Here is an 18,187-nt window from a genome sequence, read left to right on the forward strand (position 1 = left end):
GGGATGACAGGTCTGCACCTCCAGGCCCTGCTCAGATTAGAGTTTTAAATGGCAAGTCATTTCTAAATCCCACATAGGGAGAAAATGCCTTTGAATGGCTGAAAATGTTCTTCAGTCTGTGCGTGCGTGTGTGTGTGTGTGTGTGTGTGTGTGTAGCTCAGAGGACAGCTTTCAGGTTCGTTCCTTGCATTGTGTGGGTTCTAGGAATCGAACCCAGGCCGCCAGGCTAGATGGTAAGCACCTTTACTCACTGAGCCATCTCAGTGGCTCCTGAGAGTGTTTTGAGGAAGAAGTAGCCTGAATAGGGTTTCACCCACTAGGTAGGAAAGCACCCTCTCCAGGCATTTGTTACCTGAACTGTAATGATGCCAGAACAACCAAAGGGGTCCAGTGAGGCGAAGAGAGACCAAATCAGATGCTTTTATATTCAACAATTTAGCTTAAGGTTTGAGTGACATCTCAGAAGAAGGTAGCCTGGGGAGTATACTGCACCCGGTTCTCCAGACAGCTCATCATACACATAAAGGAACTCTGAGAGCTGAGCATAAGCAAAAGCCAGCCTTTAGGAAAATGTAAACAGTGATCAGAGGACAAGGGAGCTTGTCCCCAAACCAGATGACCCAAATTCAGTCTCCCTTGGGACCCAATAGGTGGAAGCTCTCCTTTGACCCCAGCCATGGGCATTCTGCCAGGTGCATCCTCTCAGGCCCCCTGCCACACAAGCAAAATTAAAAAAATGCAGAAATATTTTTATGATAGAGAAAGAAATGTAATGAAGTATCATAAAATCTAATTGCCATAAAGGCAAACAATGTGATCAAACAATTAAAACAATAACCACAGCCCAGGTGACAACGTGGGAAAAACATTTATGAGAGTTAAATGAGCAGGAACAATTTAGAAAAGAGCTAGGAAACATTCACGAGCTTGTTTGTTTCTTTTTAAGGCCCAAATGCTCATTTTTAAAATGAGAGGAAAGATGCAAGTAATTAAAGGGAAAAATTATCAATAAGTAATTTTAAACTACTTCCTACTAACTAGTGGTAGAAAAAGGGAAATGAGACAATATTTATTTTTTTAATACTTGTTATGTAGCCAAGACTGGTCTTGAAATGCTGGCTCTCCTGCCCCTACCTCTGAAGTGCTGGGATTACAGGCATGGGCATGTTTATGGGGTGCTTGGGCTTGAACCTAGAGCTCTGTGCATGCTATTGGTCCCAGCATCACATTGTCAACTTGGCATATCTGAGAGGAAGAACGTCAGATTGGCCTATGGGGCATTTTATTGGTTGTTAATTGATGTCAGAAGGCTCAGCCCACTGTGAGTAGTGCATTACCTATGGTCCTGGATAGTATAAGAAAGCAGGCTAAGCAAGCCATGGAGAGCAAGCCAGTGAGCAGTGTTCCTCCATGGTCTCTGCATTAGTCCCTGCCTCCAGGCTCCTGCCATGACTTCCCATTGTGATGGACCATAAACCTTTAAGAGCATACAAGCTCTTCCCTAACAAGTTCCATTTGTTTACGGTGTTTATCACAGCAACAGAGAAGCAAGCTAGGAAATCAAGTAAGTGCTAAAAAAAATACCCCATCAATATGTTAAATACAAACTGTAGATTGTTGTGATTTCCCAACCCCTTTTCAGGGGATTCCTGATGTCCTAGGAGTGGGAACATTCCCTATGGTCACTAAAGCATGGTGACTTAAGCCTTCATGGTGGAATACGAGCTGGGCTTTCTCAGTATCTCCTCCCAGTCATCCGGACACCTTGGTAACTGACAGGCTGTATTAAATGCCTCCAACGTAGAGCACATAGTGTCCATTTTCTCATGGGAAGCAATTGTGTAAGTTATTGCCTATCAGTATTATGAAATAAACACAATAAGCCTTTTTTAAAAACAAGGTAGCTATGTAGAGTCTTGGAAATATTTCCGAGATATCTTGTTAAATGAAACAAGTTGCGTATGTATAAGAGTATCCAATTACATTTTAAGGACATATTCATATGCATCTACATATTTGTGCACAGGCAGCTAACATTAGGAAGGACCTGCAAGGCACAGGAAGTTCCTGTGGTTCTGATAGAAACCTCCTGGCCTGTCTCAAAGCACTGAGTCTCCCAAGCACTTGGGTGCCTTAGCTTTTATATTTAATTTTGTGTGTGCGTGTGTGTGTGTGTGTGTGTGTGTGTGTGTGTGTGTACATGAGTTCAGGTGCTCTTGGGAACCAGAAGAAGGTATCCGATGCCTTGAAGCTGGAATTATAGGTGGTTTATGGGTCATCTAATGTAGATCCTGGAAGACGAAAATTCAAATTCTCTAGAAGAGCTTATTGAACTATTTCTTATCCTCTGCAGAATGTGTGTCTCCGACACCAATAACGCTTACACTTCTTGCTTATTAGGTCCAATTAATATGACGTCATCCAGACACCCAGATGCCCCTAAGACAGAGAGTGGGAGAATTAACACAGCCCTGGAACAAGACAGCGGATATATATTCACACCAGTCCTGTTAATGCAAACTGTAGAATCCTCCAACTTGGACTGGGGAGATGGCTCCGTGAGTAGGAGCCACTGCTGTGCAAGTCCAGGGACCTAAGTTCAAATCCTCAGTATCTACATTAACCCCGAGCATGACTGTTCAAGCCTGTAACCTCAGCACAGGGGGCACAGCCAGGCAAATCACTGGAGCTCGCTGGCCAGGCAGCCTGGAAATCGTGAGATCCAGACACAGTGAAGTTCTGTCTCAAAGGAATAAGGTAAAGAATAATAACGGGAATAATAAAGCAGGATACTCCACATCTTTCTCTGACCTCTATGCATGTACATAGTGCTCTCTCATTCACATACATATAACCACACACACAAGGCCTTTATCTTAGGGGCAATTGAACAGATCACAATAGACAGGTCAGGAGCTACATGTACACTTTATAGCTGCTCACCCCGTTCCGTTAAAGACATCCCATTAATCCAGCGAGCATGGTTGGACCTGGAACTTGATTAAACTTGACACCAGTAATGATCCACCTCATTTTCATACGGGCCAGACATTATGATTAAGAAGAAGGACTACCACCGCTGCATCCCAGAGTGTTGGGGACATTCGTCTCTGCCATCCCTCCCACCGTGAATGCAGGCTTTGGTTTGGCTGTCTTGGTCTGCTGGGGTGGGATGCTTGTCAGTCTCAAGATGCCCACCATCCTTTTCCTAGCACAATAGCTTTGCTTGCTGTGCAGTCCTCAAAGCAGCAAACGACTGAGAAGTAAAGATGAGTACTGTGCTGAGAGGGGAATCCGTGCCCTATGGAAATGGCCACCGATTGGCCCAAGAAGTCAGTGGAGTCTCTGTGAAGATGGCCCTGACCTAGAGCTCTGTTCATCCCCTGACCTCATGTGTTTCTAGTCTCAGATGGAAGCCACAGGAGCTCACTGAGCCAGCCTTCAGATACTGTATCCGTTAATTTTCCTGCATCAGTAATAAAACTCCCTGAGAAAAGTGACTGAAGGGAGAAAGGGTTTGCTGGGGCTCATATTCCCAGGATTCAGTCTGTCTTGGTGGGGAAGTGGTGGCAACAGGAGCTTGAGGCAGCTGCTTAGATTGTATCCACAGTTCAGAGGAGGAGGAGGAGGAGGAGGAGAGCAAAGACTGCTGATACTTAGTTAACTTTCTCCTTATGTAGTCCAGGTTCCTAGCCAAGGGAATGGTACCACCCACAGTGGACAGTGCTTCCTCTCTCAATTAACCTAACCAAGATGGTCGCCGCCACCCCAGGCCTATGTCCCAGGTGATTCTGGGTCTCATCTAGTTTATCAATGTCAGCTATCATTAGCAATCTGGATTTTTATTGGGCCTTAAAAATATCTGAACAGTCTCTTTCCTAACATATGGTTGTCTGAGCCAATGGACTGTCTTCTGACAAGCGTAAGAGAGGAATACTTCCAAGGGTCCTGGGGTGTCAGGGGATCCTCCGCTGCTACTGATCACAACCAAAGGGGTGTCACATTAATAACCCTCAGGTCCTATTCTGTCTGCATTAGGTCTCCTACTTTAGTAGACAAATTGTCAAGATTAAGAGTTTGAACTTCTCTGAAGTTCTGTATCTCTTCAAATTAGATTTTGAGTTTCGTTTTCATCGTGTTTGGGTCTTTCAGCACCGGAAGATAAGGACCTTGTGTCCGAAGATATCTGTTCTGAGCTGATGATTAATTGTCTTGGGTCTGTCATTTTCTTCTTTTGATGCTCCAGGGGCCCTCAGAAATAGCCTCTTAATTTCATAGCCCTCGCGATGACTGTCTCCACTATATTGTTCACGTGCCAGAAATATTGCAAAAGCTGTTCCATCCCCTTGTGACTGAAAGCTGCCGTAGAAACCATGTTGCTCCCACATGCCCAGAGCAATCAATCCCACCACCACTAATGCTGGAGTTCTCCTTGTCAGTGGGTCATCTATCTGCAGAGTCCCTTGGAGTCTGCTTCTCTGAAATCTACTGCCTTAAAGCCTGGAACAGAATTTCCTAACCCTTGGGCCCCAGGCTAGCCACAGTAGATTGCTTACATAGAACGGTAAAGCCCTTGGGGTTCTTTCTCAACTAACTGAAACAGAGACTCGGGTGGGGGTGATGGATTCTGATGTTGTGCGCTTTCAAAAGGTCTGTGAGTCATCTTGTACAGTCTAATGCTTGAGGATCAGTCGCCTTAAAAGAAGAGCCCAGGGTGGGAAGCCTCATGCGGTGACTGGAGAGGAAAGCAGAAAGAGACGAACAAATCAAAACAACACAGAGAAAAACACTAAGTGTCTTAGTTACTCTTCCATTGCTGTGAGGAGACACCATGACCAAGATGACTCATAAAAGGAAGCATGTAGTGCTCGCTTCGGCAGCACATATACTAAAATTGGAACGATACAGAGAAGATTAGCATGGCCCCTGCGCAAGGATGACACGCAAATTCGTGAAGCGTTCCATATTTTGCATACTTAATAAAGCAATGGACTGACCAAAACGTCCGAAAAAAAAAAAAAAGGAAGCATGTATATAAAAGGGGGCTTCCTTGCCATTTCAGAGGTGAGTCTGTGGCTATCATAGCAGCAGAGAGGCGTGGGGCTGGAGCAGCAGCTGAGAGCTTACATCTTATCTGAAAATTGGAGGCCGAGAGAAAAATAGAGGCTGGGCCTGGCCTGATATTTTGAAACCTCAAAACCCATCCTCAATGTCACATCTTCCCCCAACAAGGCCACACCTCCTAATCCTCCAGAACAGCCCCACCAACTAGGGATGAAGTGTTCAAATACAGGGACCACCCTCATTCAGACCATCACACTAGGCAGAGCTGTGGGTCCCATTGGAATTCTGTCCCAGTGACAGGGAGCGCTGAGCATAAATGATCCCACAGCGTTAATTCCGTCATGCCACCCATGCATACCCGTATCTGTTGGTCATTGCCTAAGCCATCCCTGCCAAGGAAAATGGAGGCAAATTTCCTGCCATCTCCAGTAAAAGCTGCTTTGTATGACCAAGGGCCCATTCTCTGAAGAGCAGTTGTGACCCATGACCTACAGCCCTTGGAGCATGGGCACAGGCCTGCGGAAGGGGACTGAATGAACATCAATTCCAGGTACCTACAGCCTGTTAACTTTCTTCCTCATGTAAAAACACCAGGAGGTGATAAGCAGTGTTCTAATTTCAATCTCCACGGATGTGGCAAAATACTCTGACCAAGAGAAACTTGGGGGGAAAGGAATTTAGCTGGCTCACAGGTCATAGGTCATCAGTGAGGGAAGTCAGGGCAGGAATTCAGGTAGGTACTCAGTGAAGGAACTGTGGGAGAATGCTGCTCTAATGCTTAGGTAACTTACTTAGCCATCCCAAGACCACCTGGCCATGCAATAGCGCTGTCCATTGTAGGCTGGGCCCTCCTACATCAATCACCAATCAAAGCCATTCCCCATAGATGTGCCCACAGGCTACTCTGATCTAAGCAATCCCTTCAGTTGAGACTCCCTTCCCAGATGACCCTCAGGTGTGTCAAGTTGTAGTCAAAGCTAACTAGGATTGCGGGGAGGGGCGCGGGCTTGTTGGATGCCGAGTCAAAGAGGTGAGTTTTGAGCCCCAGCACCAAGTGGCCAAAGCCAAGAGGCTTCGAATGTGTCCTCCACCCATCATTTACAATATGAGCCGATACTGCTCTCCTATGGTTGGGAATGTCAAGTTAGATGATGCATATAAAACCGGACTGTAAACTTTAAACCGTGCTGATGTTATACAGTTTACATTTCTGTTGAGTAGAAAATGAATGCGTAATTTACCTTTGGTGGTGGGATTTATTTTACAGATGGAATTGCTGGGGCACGGGGCTGAGCACTTTTATCTTAACTAGATATTGCCAAATTGCTCTCTCCAACGATTACATCAATTCATGCTCGTACCAGCAGGAGCATATGAACGTTCCCATTGCCTTATGACCTGGCCAGTTCTCACTCGTTTATTCTGGCCAGTCTAAATGAGTACACAGGGCAGGTGCTTTAGGAGACAGCCCGTCTAACTACTTGTTTTCCAATCTTGTAGTCAGAGATAAAATTGGAGATAAGTGGAATGTATCTCATTAAGGGAATGAATAAATAAACCCTGGTGTATTCAGAGAGCAGATTGCTGTGGAACAGCTAACAATGGCCAAGCTAATTGATAACATATGCACACACACGCATATAACAATATTGGGTGGAAAATGGAAATTGCAGGTTATGTACTATACTTGGCCATTTATTCCTTCTTTCTTTAGGATTAATTAATAAAAATTTGGGCTTTTTTTTTCAGACTGGTCTCAGTATGTAGCCTGGACTAGCTTTGAATTTGTGGTAATTCTCCTGCTCAGCCTCCTGAGTGCTTGGATGACAGCTGCGTGCCACGGGCTGAGGAGGCGGCTAGGTGGGCAAGGTGCTGAGTGAGATCCCTAGAGCCCACAGAAATACCAGCCTGTGAGAGTCAGAGACAGGGACCCCCCCCCCCAGGGCAAGCTCTGGACAGCCCAACTCAAATGCTGAGCTCTCGGTCCGGTGAAAGACCCTCACTCAACATGGTCAAGGAAGACACCCAACCCCCACCTGAGCACTCACAGATGTTCACACACATCCCGTACACTCACAAATGCTCTCACACACATCCCGTACACACACACACACACACACACACATGCACGTATAAGCAAAAAAGCTAACTAAATTTAAAAAACATATGCTACAATATCATTCCTATGGACGCAAAGATTTATAATAATTTTTAACTATACATTGAATGTAGCTCAAATTCATGAAACTGGTTTCTTATGGGGAAGATAAAGGCTGAGCCTGGAGAGGGAAACATGAGAGATTTTTCACTGTATTGCTGCATTTGTATTCTTTAATAAAAGAATAATCATAAAATATATATGCATGAGAATGCTTAATATTTGCTGATCTTGAGAAACATTTCCTCTACAATTTTTTATTTCATTTAAATTATTGCTTTTGTTGCCGAAGGCAGATTCCTTTAGAAGGGGACTGAGGGTGCAGGAGTCCCATTCCTTCCTGAATGTCTCAGGTTAGGGGGTGGTGTGGGGTGCATACTCCAGTGAGCAGAGGATCCCCTAGCATTTCCTTTGTGGAATGCAGGCCTCAAGGGGGAGACAGACTGGATCTGTGCTAAACAGACAGGACGTGAAAGCAAGCAGGGATAAAGAAAACCGGGGAGATTACTTTTAAATCAAGGTGTTTCTGAAAAGTGGATTATAAAGTGAGGCCTGAGGGTTAGCAGGATGGGGTCCTGAGCATGCCTGGGGAATGCAGAGCTGGTTCTTGGCCTTGGGAATAATGTGGGATAAACCCCCAGGAGCAGTTTCTTTGGGAATTTCAAGGAACCAGAGGTATATACAGGGAGAGCCCAAGATTTAAGATACAAGCATGAGACAATCCTGGAGCCCTGGTGGGGCAGGAACAGACAGGGTCTGGCAGGCCCAGAAATATGGTTGTCTGGAATTTTATTTTATTATGATGAGTAATGGAATTTCTCATCACATCTTCTTCCTTTCTCTTTCTCTCCCTCTCTCCCTCTCTCTCTTCTTCTCTCTCTGCCACCCTCCCTCTCTCTCTCCCTCTCTATCTTCCTCTCTCTCTCCCCACCCTCCCTCTCTCTCCCCCTCTCTCTCTTGCTTTCTCTCTTTCCTTCTCTCTATCTCCCCTCCTTCCTTTCTTATTTTTTCTTTCTTTTAATTTCATGAGTAATGAAACCGCCTTGCAATTTGTGTCAAAACTCTTTCATTATAAAAATTCCGTGATGCCTTCAGAAGCAAAGCAGCTCAGTAGAAGCGTGCCAGCCTCACTCCAACGTGGCCAGGCTCTGCCTTCCCTGCCCAGCTGGCATCCTGTGGACAGAAATCCAGTCCATGGTATCGTTTCACACATCAGTACTGCGGTGTGTGCCTCTGAAACAGAAGGGTTCTTTCAGAGAGGAAGTGACCTAACTTGGAGTGTACATCTCATGAAATAGTAATCTCAGGATAACATCAGGTACCAGGGTTTTATGCAGGAGAATCCATGATGTTATTTACCCTTAAAATATCACCATGGCTACTCATGAGCAGAATGAACTGGAAATACAGAGGCGGATTGCAGAGGGCAGAGCAGAGGCCTATGAAAGACACAGCAGCTAGACAGGAATGGCCAGAGCCAAGCGTAGATGCTGGGTTCATTTTTAAATATTTTAAATTTGCCCTTTGAAAATTTCATACATTTAAAAATGTTCAAGATACATTCCCACCCTCCCCATTTCTTTTTTGTTTTTTATTTTATTTTATTTATTGAGCTATACATTTTTCTTTGCTCCTCTCCCTGCCTCTCCCCTCCCCTTCAACCCTCTCCCAAGGTCCCCATGCTCCAAGTTTACTCAGGAGATCTTGTCTTTTTCTACTTCCCATGTAGATTATATCTATGTATGTCTCTCTTAGGGTCCTCATTGTTGTCTAGGTTCTCTGAGATTGTGATTTGTAGGCTGGTTTTCTTTACTTTATGTTTAAAAATCACTTATGAGTGAGTACGTATGATAATTGTCTTTCTGGGTCTGGGTACCTAACTCAATATGATGTTTCCTAGATCCATCCATTTGCCTGCAAATTTCAAGATGTTGTTATTTTTTCTGCTGTGTAGTACTCCATTGTGTAAATGCACCACATTTTCCTTATCCATTCTTCAGTCAACCATTTCTAATCTCCCCCTGGAACTCTAATTCCCCTCCCAACTTTGGTGTGAGACAATGGTCTGTATTCTGTCAATTATATTTTAAATAAACACTAATTGGCCAGTAGCCAGGCAGGAAGTATAGGCGGGACACCCAGACAGGAAGCAGAGGTGGGTCAATGAGAACAGGAGAATTCTGGGAAGAAGGAAGACCTAGTGTGCAGTCCTGACCCAGCCACAGAAAAAGCAAGATGTGACTGCCTTGCTGAATAAGGTACCGAGCCACGTGGCTAACATACACAAGAATAATGGGCTAATATAAGTTCTAAGAGTTAATAAGAAACCTGAACTAATGGGCCAATCAGTTTATAACTAATATAGACCTCTGTGTGATTACTTTGGGACTTAACGATTGCAGGGAAACGGGAAGGACAGAAACCCTGGTCAACATAACTTCATGTCTTTTTTAATATTTTATTTATTATCGTTGTTTGTTTTTAAATCCACTGAGTCCAATTAGCACAGACCACATATACATAGATGTGAGGTCATCCACCAGGTCATGGTCCTCCTCCACAGAAAAAAAAAGGATTCTTCATCCTTCTCCCAAAACAGCCACCAGCAGCCTGTATTTCCTCAGTTAGAGATGGGCTTCCATGGCCTAAGTTTCTCCTTCTTCTTTCTTTCTTTCTTTCTTCTGTGTTCGTTTTCTGTTCTTTTTCTTTCTGCCTTTTTTTCTTTCTTTTTATACTTCTTTCCCCCTTTCTCCTTCCATCCCTTCCTTTTCTTTCTTCTTTCATTCTTCTTCTTCTTCCTTCTTCCTTCCTCCCTCTTCCTCTCTCCCCTTTTCTCTCTCTCTCTCTTCTCTCTCTCTCTTCTCTCTCTCTCTCTCTCTCTATCATCTCTCTCTACTCTACTTAGACCTATTGTGTAGTGCCCCCTGAATGTTTAAATTCATACCAAGTGAGTGCACTTGACCAAGGAGGATAGAATGCTTTGGATCCCCTGGAGCTGGAGTTATAGGCAGTTTTGAGCCACCTGACTCCTAACATGAGTCCTGGGAACTGAGCTGGGTTTTTCTGGAAGAGCAGTGAGAACTCTTAGCCACCAGAGCCATCTCTCCAGTCCCAGGCATGATCTTGTTAGGGTCTTGCGCAAGTAACCACCGCTACAGTGAGTTCACGTGTGCAACTACCATGGCATGTTCAGAAGTCAGCATGTCACAGCTCTCCTCTGCATCCTCTGGCTCTTGCAATCTTTTCACCTGCTCTTCCTTGATGGTCCCTGAGCCTAACTGAGAAATGGACAGAGATGTCCCATCTACAGCTGAGTAGTTCTCAGCTCTTTGAACATTTATGAGTCTCTATTACTGGGTGCTATTAAGAGTATGGTACACTGACATGGGAGTCCTGGGGAAGCAGCAAAGGGGCAGAAAGGGAGGTGAAGAACTGGGCCTTAGGGAATCTCTATCCTACCTAGGGGCTTGCTAGAGGGGATGGAAAGAGAAGCCTGGCCTCTGTCATCCTCCCCTCTTCTTTTTCCTCCCTTACACCGCTGTGTGCTTGGAGCAAGCCCTGGGAGGAGGGGGCCAGGGCTGCAGGCCAGAGAAGCAAAGGAAACACTCATGTTTCCAGAAAGGCTGTGCATTACATTCAGCCAGGGCACCTGTCCTGTGTGAAGAGTGAATCCTGGCATCTCGTGTCTTCAAGCCCCCGACCACCTCCCCAACCCCCAAGCTTCATTCCTGGAATCTCTGAACATCTGAGAGTTGAACTGTGACTTTTCTGTGTGTGAAGGCGATTGCTGTTACCAACCTGGGAGAAATACAGATGTACCAGGGGATTTGCAAACTCGTTCAGAACCCTTGGGTAGACTAGAAAAAAATGTCCCTTCTGGGCATATGTAGCACATAGGCATGCAGCTTTGAGAGCTGGCTAGTGTCTTTCCAACAATAAATGTTAAAGAAGAGGTTTATTTCTAGGGTGGTGTGAACTCATCAGGCTGTCCCTGGGCAGCAGGAAAGGACCATAACTTTCCTTTGCAGGGGCCCAAAGCCTTGACCTTCCCTTGGTTACTTTTAATCTAGCCAGGGAGATGTGATAATCACATGTTGTGAATAATTAGATTATCATATACCCTGACCTCTGTGTGCACATGTGCACATGTGTGCATGCAGGTGTGTGTACATGTTCATGTGTGTGTGCATGTGTGCACATGCAGAGGAGCCAAGTATATTCTGTGATGATAATTTAACAGTATGGAAATGTCTCTGAAGTGCAGGCATGAGCTGAGTGTCAGGGGCAGGGTGGGTGAGGATGAGCATTGTGGATGAGGGCATCCCCGTCCCTTCTCTGGTGGGATCAAATAACACCACAGTGACCTGAGAGTCAAGAGAAAAGAACTTTCTGGAAGGTCATGGTAGTCAGCCACAGCCAATACTGCTGGGACACCTGAACGTAAAACGGAGTGCAAGTCTTTCGGGAAAGTTTTCTTTATTTATTTTAGAGCGGTGAGTCAGATGCCCCATTTCCAGGGGTTCTGTAAAGAAACAGAGGCAGAGACGGCTTTTGCATAAACTTAAGGAATCTGGCAGGAAGAGAAAGTTGAGAAATAGGATGAGAGCCTGGAGAGGCAGAGGGGTCAAATGAAGTCTTTTCAAGTCGGGAAATACCTGCTTCTATTTAAAGATGTTATGAAAAGAGTCCATTAAGAATGAGAGGTTGTATGTACCCGAGAGGACCCACCACATAAAAGAGAAGAGTCCCCTGGGAATAAGAAGGCTCCTCAGCTCAGAGAAGGGCAATGCCCAATTTCTAGCTCTAGAGAGATGTGAGAAAGGATTCTGGGATGGATGTGGTGACCAGTGAGGGGTGACCTTAGTCACTTTAAGCACATACAAGGTACGGCTGAATCACAGCGGTGGTTTATAAAATAAAATGTGTATGTACATTTCCTGGGGATTCTCTTAAATTCTGCACCCAGATTCAGAACATTTGGGCTGAGGCCCAGGGTTGCAATTGATCATAACATCTGGCTTCCAAGAGCCCCAGAAGATGGAAAAAGACAACATGAAGAAGAGAAAGCATCTTAGAGAAGAATGGAGCCTATATTCCCAGAGTGAAAGGGCTTACTAGCAGGACGGGTCAGGAGGAAAGGCCAACACAGAAATGAAAACTGTAATATTCTTTCCAGAGGTGACAACTAGAACATCTGCAAAGTTGTAATGACCACAGACATTATAATAAATGTAGGACCTCTAGTATCAATGGTGTTCTTGAAACTGGGTTTTATATACCTAGTCAAACTATCACTCCAAGAAAATTTGAGGCTTTATATACCCAGCCAAACTATCACTCACTTCCTTGGGAGGATACTTTGACATAAAGCACAATTTTGTTTGCTTTGAGACAGAGTCTTGCTGTGTACCCCAGGCTCAATTAAAACCCAAGAGCCATCTTCCTCTGTCACACTGAATTCTGGGATCTTAGCCACTGTGTCACCACCTCTAGCAAACCAAGACTCTTTGATGAAGAATCTCGGGATTCTATGTGTCCGGGCATCTTTCAATGAGTCTCTTAATATAAGGGTAGTCTGTTATAGTGTAGATCACCAGGTCTTTCTCTAGAAGCCAAAAGTTGAGTGACACAGGGGGAATTGGGATGCATGGTGACCTAAGAATGGGAGTAAACACACACTCGTGTGCGTGCACACACACACACACATATACACGTACACACACACAGTCACACATACGATATCAAAAGTAAAAGCTTCCTGAATATGCAAAAAAACAAAAATTGACTCAAACTAAATGTGCTCATGTGTGTTGCATCACACAACTTCACTGCAGCCTTGTTTCTGAACATATAACATGTGTGTACCTTCATTGCCCATGTTGTCTGTCCATGTAATGCCAACTAACATGCCTGAAATGTCATGACTCAGGTCTGAGACTGTTGTATGCTATGAACTGTGGTATTTTTTTGCTGTACACAAAATTTTCTGGCTATAATAATAGAAACAGAATGGTTCAATTATAGAAAACAAGGACTTTTAATATATTACTCTGTCATTCCTCAGGATGTATCAAATTAGTATATCTTTGGATGGCATCCTGTTAGAATGTTTTGGGTTTAAAAATTGCTGTTTGAGCTGCTGACTTGAGTTTCATTTTGAAAAAGATTTTAAAGTGAATTTTGGCTTGGGATTAGGACAGAATTTCCAACAATTTCTGAAATGGCCCTAAACGTACTTCTAAATTTTTGTATTACATATTTATGCAAAGCAGTGTTCTCAGCATTGATGACTATAAAAATCAAAATATTGATCAACTCCGAAAAACATTGAAGATGCTCTACATCCTGTGGTACCAAATATTCAGCAAAGACTTGATTCTTTATGCATAAATAAACAACCTCACCCATCTCGTTGGAATGCACTGGTGTATTATAGCAAATAATTGCTTTAAAATAATTCCTTTGTAACTCGTTACCATAAAAAGTTTAATTTGTTTAGCTGTTTTATTCACTTAGAGCCGCACAATTTTTCTTCAAGCATACAGTGGTCATGAGCCAAAAAAGTTTAAGAAGGCCAGTGTTAGATCACAAAGTGTGAATCCGGAGTCAACGGGCCTGGAGTATAAAAGGTGTTCCCACAAGCTGAGCTGATCTGTACCCGAGACGGAGATGTGTTCTCTACCTCACTTTTATATTTCATAGATTCCTGCTAAGTACGGTTTATTTTCAGCCAGATCGAAGTCAGGTTTGAGGAAGTTAGAGCAACAACGGTGAGCTGCCATCTTCAGATGTCTTGGGACAAGTAGCGAAGGACTAGTCAGTACTTGTATCAGCAGGACAATGGGAAAAGCACATCTGGGCAAGGTGTGCACTAACCCAATCCCGATTCAAAGACCAGAAGGATGCATGGATGACCCAATCCACAGGCCAGAAGGATGCATGGATGACCCAATCCACAGGCCAGACGGATGCACACAAAATGCAATTCAAAGCTAGAAACATGCATGGAAGACCCAATCCAAAGACCAGAAGGATGCATGCATAAGCTGTTTTTCTCTGCTTCTAGAGCAAGAATTAGCAAACATTTGCAAAAGACCAGATATTTAATATCTGAATGTATTTGCAGTGAAAAAGACCTCTGTTGCACCTAGGTAACCCTCCTTAAATATAACATCTGGCTTCTGAGAGACCACAAGAAACATGAACAGAGAATACCAAGGACCAGAGGAAGTATCTTGGAGGAGAATGAAGCCCCACCCCTGCGAAAGGGCTAAACTAATGGTAGACAATATACAAATAACTAGGTGTGGTGAGTTTCAATAAAACTTTATTTATAAACACACCAAGAGGGCCAGATTCAGGTCATAGCTGTAATTTGCCAACCCCTGCTCTACAGAGACTTCTGCTTTCACTATCTTGAGAACTGCCAGATCATTTGAAAATGTTAAATAACCACTGAGAAATGAACTTTAATAAAAATGGCTAATATTATTAAGAGTTTATTTGATGTCAGACCTTTTATTATCTCCTTCAACCTTCCTAACCTTACAACACAGCTGCTTTGATCAGTCAGTCTTACTTCATACGTGAAGAAATTAACACTTAGATCTCCCTCTGACACTGTGTCCAAGCCCATCTCCTGTCTTGTATTTTGCCTTCAGAAAAGAAAGCCTCCATTACCTCAAGTCCTGGTTCACACTAATCTGGGAAGTTAAGTGGAATCCTATTTTATGTGTGCTGACTTTTACAAATTCTGTAAAGTTTTACAAAGAGTCCATTTCAGAGGGAAAGCGAGCATGCCTGCCTCATTCAGATCTGAGCAGGGACGTGCGTGTCTTGTGCATAGCCGTTGAGTAGTAACCTGGATTCCTCAACACTTCCACCCCTCGCTGTCTTCAGCTTACAAAACCTCGCTTCTTCAAAATGAAATTAGTGCACGTGGCTGTACGTGCGACAGATATTCATCAAACATTGGGTTAATTTTTAGAGATTAGTCAGTGTTTGCTGTGAATCTGAATATCGGAAAACACACATTTGAGGTGTAAATAGCTTAATTTGCAAGGTCAGAATAAGCAAAGACACAGTAATGGACTAGAGGGGCTGTCCACGCTGACTGCATGTGTTCTCTTGTTGTTTTAATTACTTTGAGCATGTATCCAGCGTGGGGCTCCACGGGGAAAAATCACTGCCTTCGAGGGGCTTGCCGTCCAGTGAGGGAAGATAGGCAGTAAGAACTAGGCAAGTTAAAGTGATGGATTATAGCCCAGCACATCAGTTGGTGGGGAAAATGCTACTATGTAAGAAAGCTGGGAATGGTGGCACATGCTTGTAATCCCAGCACTGGGGAGGTGGAGACTGGCAGAGGCAGACCACTGGGACTCCCTGGACAGCCAGCTTCATTCAACCTGCAAGGTCCCAGAGGGGCCCTCTGAAACAACATGGGTGGTGCCAGGGATGGCTGGTGCTGTCAATCAATAGCATCCAGAAGCACCTGGAAGATGGCATCTGAGTGTGACTGGGAGAGATTGCCTTCATAATGTTAACTGATGGGAAGAGAAACATACTAACCTAACCAGACTGGGGGGCACTGAGCTGCAGCAGGCACCATCCCTCTCTGTTTCCCGATTGTGGACGTGATGGAACCAGCTGTCTCTGCCGTGTTGACATCCCCATTATGACAGACTACCCTTGAGCTGTAAACTAGAACAAATCCTCCTCTCTTAAGTGGCTTTGGCTGGAGTTATTTTATCCCAGCAGCAGGAAGAGCAATTGGGACATGACGTTTGGAGGAGAGGCTCCTGAAGGTGCCATCTGCCCCCCCCTCCTGCCGCACCTGTACACACAACACAAACCACAGGAAGAACAACTGGGACATCACCTGTGGAGGAAGGGCACCTAAAGGCACCATTTGCCTCCCCCATATACGCACCTGCACACAAACATGTATCTGGCCAGGCGGTGGTGGCACATGCCTTTAATCCCAGCACTGGAAAGGCAGAGACAGGTGGATCTCTGTGAGTTGGAGGTCAGCCTGGTCTACAAGAGCTAGTTCCAGGACAGGCTCCAAAGCTTCAGAGAAATGCTGTTTCAAAAAACCAAAAACAAAACAAAAAAATGTGTCTGAACACACAGAAGCACATGTATACATACAGATATGCATATGTATGTCCCCCCCCACACACACACACACACAGATAGATATCGGTAAAAGAGAAAATTGGAGTGGGGAGTATGTGTGTGTGTTGGTCACCTGTACGCACACTTGGGCTGGTAAGCCGCAAGGGGACACAGAGGCCAGGTGCCCAAGCTGAATGCTTTGAATCTCTCTCTAGAGTGGGATTGCTCTTTCAGAGTGATTGGCAGCAAGGCCTCACTGGTCAGGTACCATTTAAAAGACATTGCTGTGGAGGCGAAGGGGTGAGCCCCCTGGCCATTTGGTGGGGGGGGGAGCAGTGCAAGCATGGGGAGCAACAAGTGCAAAGTCCAGGGGCAGGCCTGCGTGTAGCATGGCTGAAAGGGGTCAAGCTGGTCAGCTTTGTGCTTGGAACTTTGATCAAAGGCCAGCGCCCTTTGAGTTGTAAGAACCTAGCTCTGGTGGCCCCGAAGGGCAGATCCATGCACGGGTTCACTCTTGTTCTAAGCAGAGTAATAAAACCTCGCTCGAGTCAAAGTTTATCACTCGAGTCTGAATGGTCCTCAATGATTCTAAATCTTCGTCCAATTCAAAGATCAATGACCCAGCCCCCAGAGGCAGGTTTCTCTGTGGTTACATGCTCATGCACTTTATGGCAGACACATTAAAGACATTGTCGAAGAAAACGACTCCTACGTCTGCTTTTGCAACTATCACTAAGTATGGGTTTGATCCCAGTGTTTCCTAGTCTTCCTAGGTGCTTTCGAAGCACATTTAGAGCGCCCTCTCCTGTCCAGTGCTATTCAGCATCCTGCTGGGAGCCCACTCCAAACATGAGAACCTCTGGCTCCCCATTGCAGGAACAGTCCAAGATACAAAAGATGCCTATCTTTTCTCACGCACGCTCTTTCTGTCCCAGACTTGCCTACATTTTGCAGTTTCATTGTTTAAAAACCCTGTCTCCTGCAGTCTCATTACCTCTATATTCTCTGGCTCGCAACTGGCTCCCAATCAACATAGCCAGATTTCCACACGGGTGTCTGCTTGGAGAACCTTCTCAGTCTCTCCAAGTCTCTGGCTCTCTTTTCCTGGAGAATGAGTGGGCACTGGCAGGAAAGAGGAGAGATCTGCTGTAGCGCCTGCACTACGGGATGGTAGGCGAGCTGGGAACTGGAGACTTAAGAACACACGCACACACAGACAGAGACACAAGGACACAGGTCATCCTTGATACAAGAATGCCAAGAATGCTCACTTTACTGTGTTCAGGGGCAGCTTATATAGGTCTCTGGCCAGACCCCAGCTCTTGCGATCTTTCAGCTGCAGGCAGCTCAGAGCAGAGGAAAACAAGTTGTTTACAAGAAATTCAGGGTCTGGTGGTCCACAGTCCCCAACAATCTGCCCCCAGCAGATCCATCCCAGGGCTTGGAAGCCAGGAGCCCAAGCTGTGTGGATTTGGGCCTTGGCACAGACAGACTATAGGTACTGGCTGCCTCAAAACCAGACAAGGGTGAGCATCACCCCTTCTTAGGCCCTTTCTCCTAAGGGAAGGAAAGAAAATTTTAACGAGTAGTTGAGAGGGCCTGTGTGAGTTTGTACACAATCCACAAACCAAAGTGGTCAGCATGATAGTGGAAGGTCTTCGGGAGGTGTCTGGATTTAGATGAAGTCGTGGGAGTCGGGAGCAGGAGATGATGGACCTGTTCCTTCCCTCCCTTTCTAACTCTTTCCTTCCCTTTCTTCTCACACCCCTCCCTTCGTTCCTTCCTTTCTGTGGAAGCAGGGTGTCCTGTATACCAGACTCATCTCAAACTTGTCATGCATCCAAGAAT

The 18,187-nt window shown here is 45.0% G+C and overlaps 1 non-coding gene across 1 annotated transcript; it reads left to right on the forward strand.

Annotated features, from left to right (window-relative positions):
- The first annotated feature begins 4,864 nt into the window (after nt 1-4,864).
- LOC119813762 lies at nt 4,865-4,971 on the forward strand. Its single transcript, XR_005285223.1, has one exon. It is a non-coding gene; the product is annotated as a U6 spliceosomal RNA (small nuclear RNA).
- The last annotated feature ends 13,216 nt before the right edge of the window (nt 4,972-18,187 follow it).

This window comes from Arvicola amphibius, chromosome 4 (genome assembly GCF_903992535.2).
Source record: "Arvicola amphibius chromosome 4, mArvAmp1.2, whole genome shotgun sequence".
Classification (NCBI taxonomy): Eukaryota; Metazoa; Chordata; class Mammalia; order Rodentia; family Cricetidae; genus Arvicola; species Arvicola amphibius.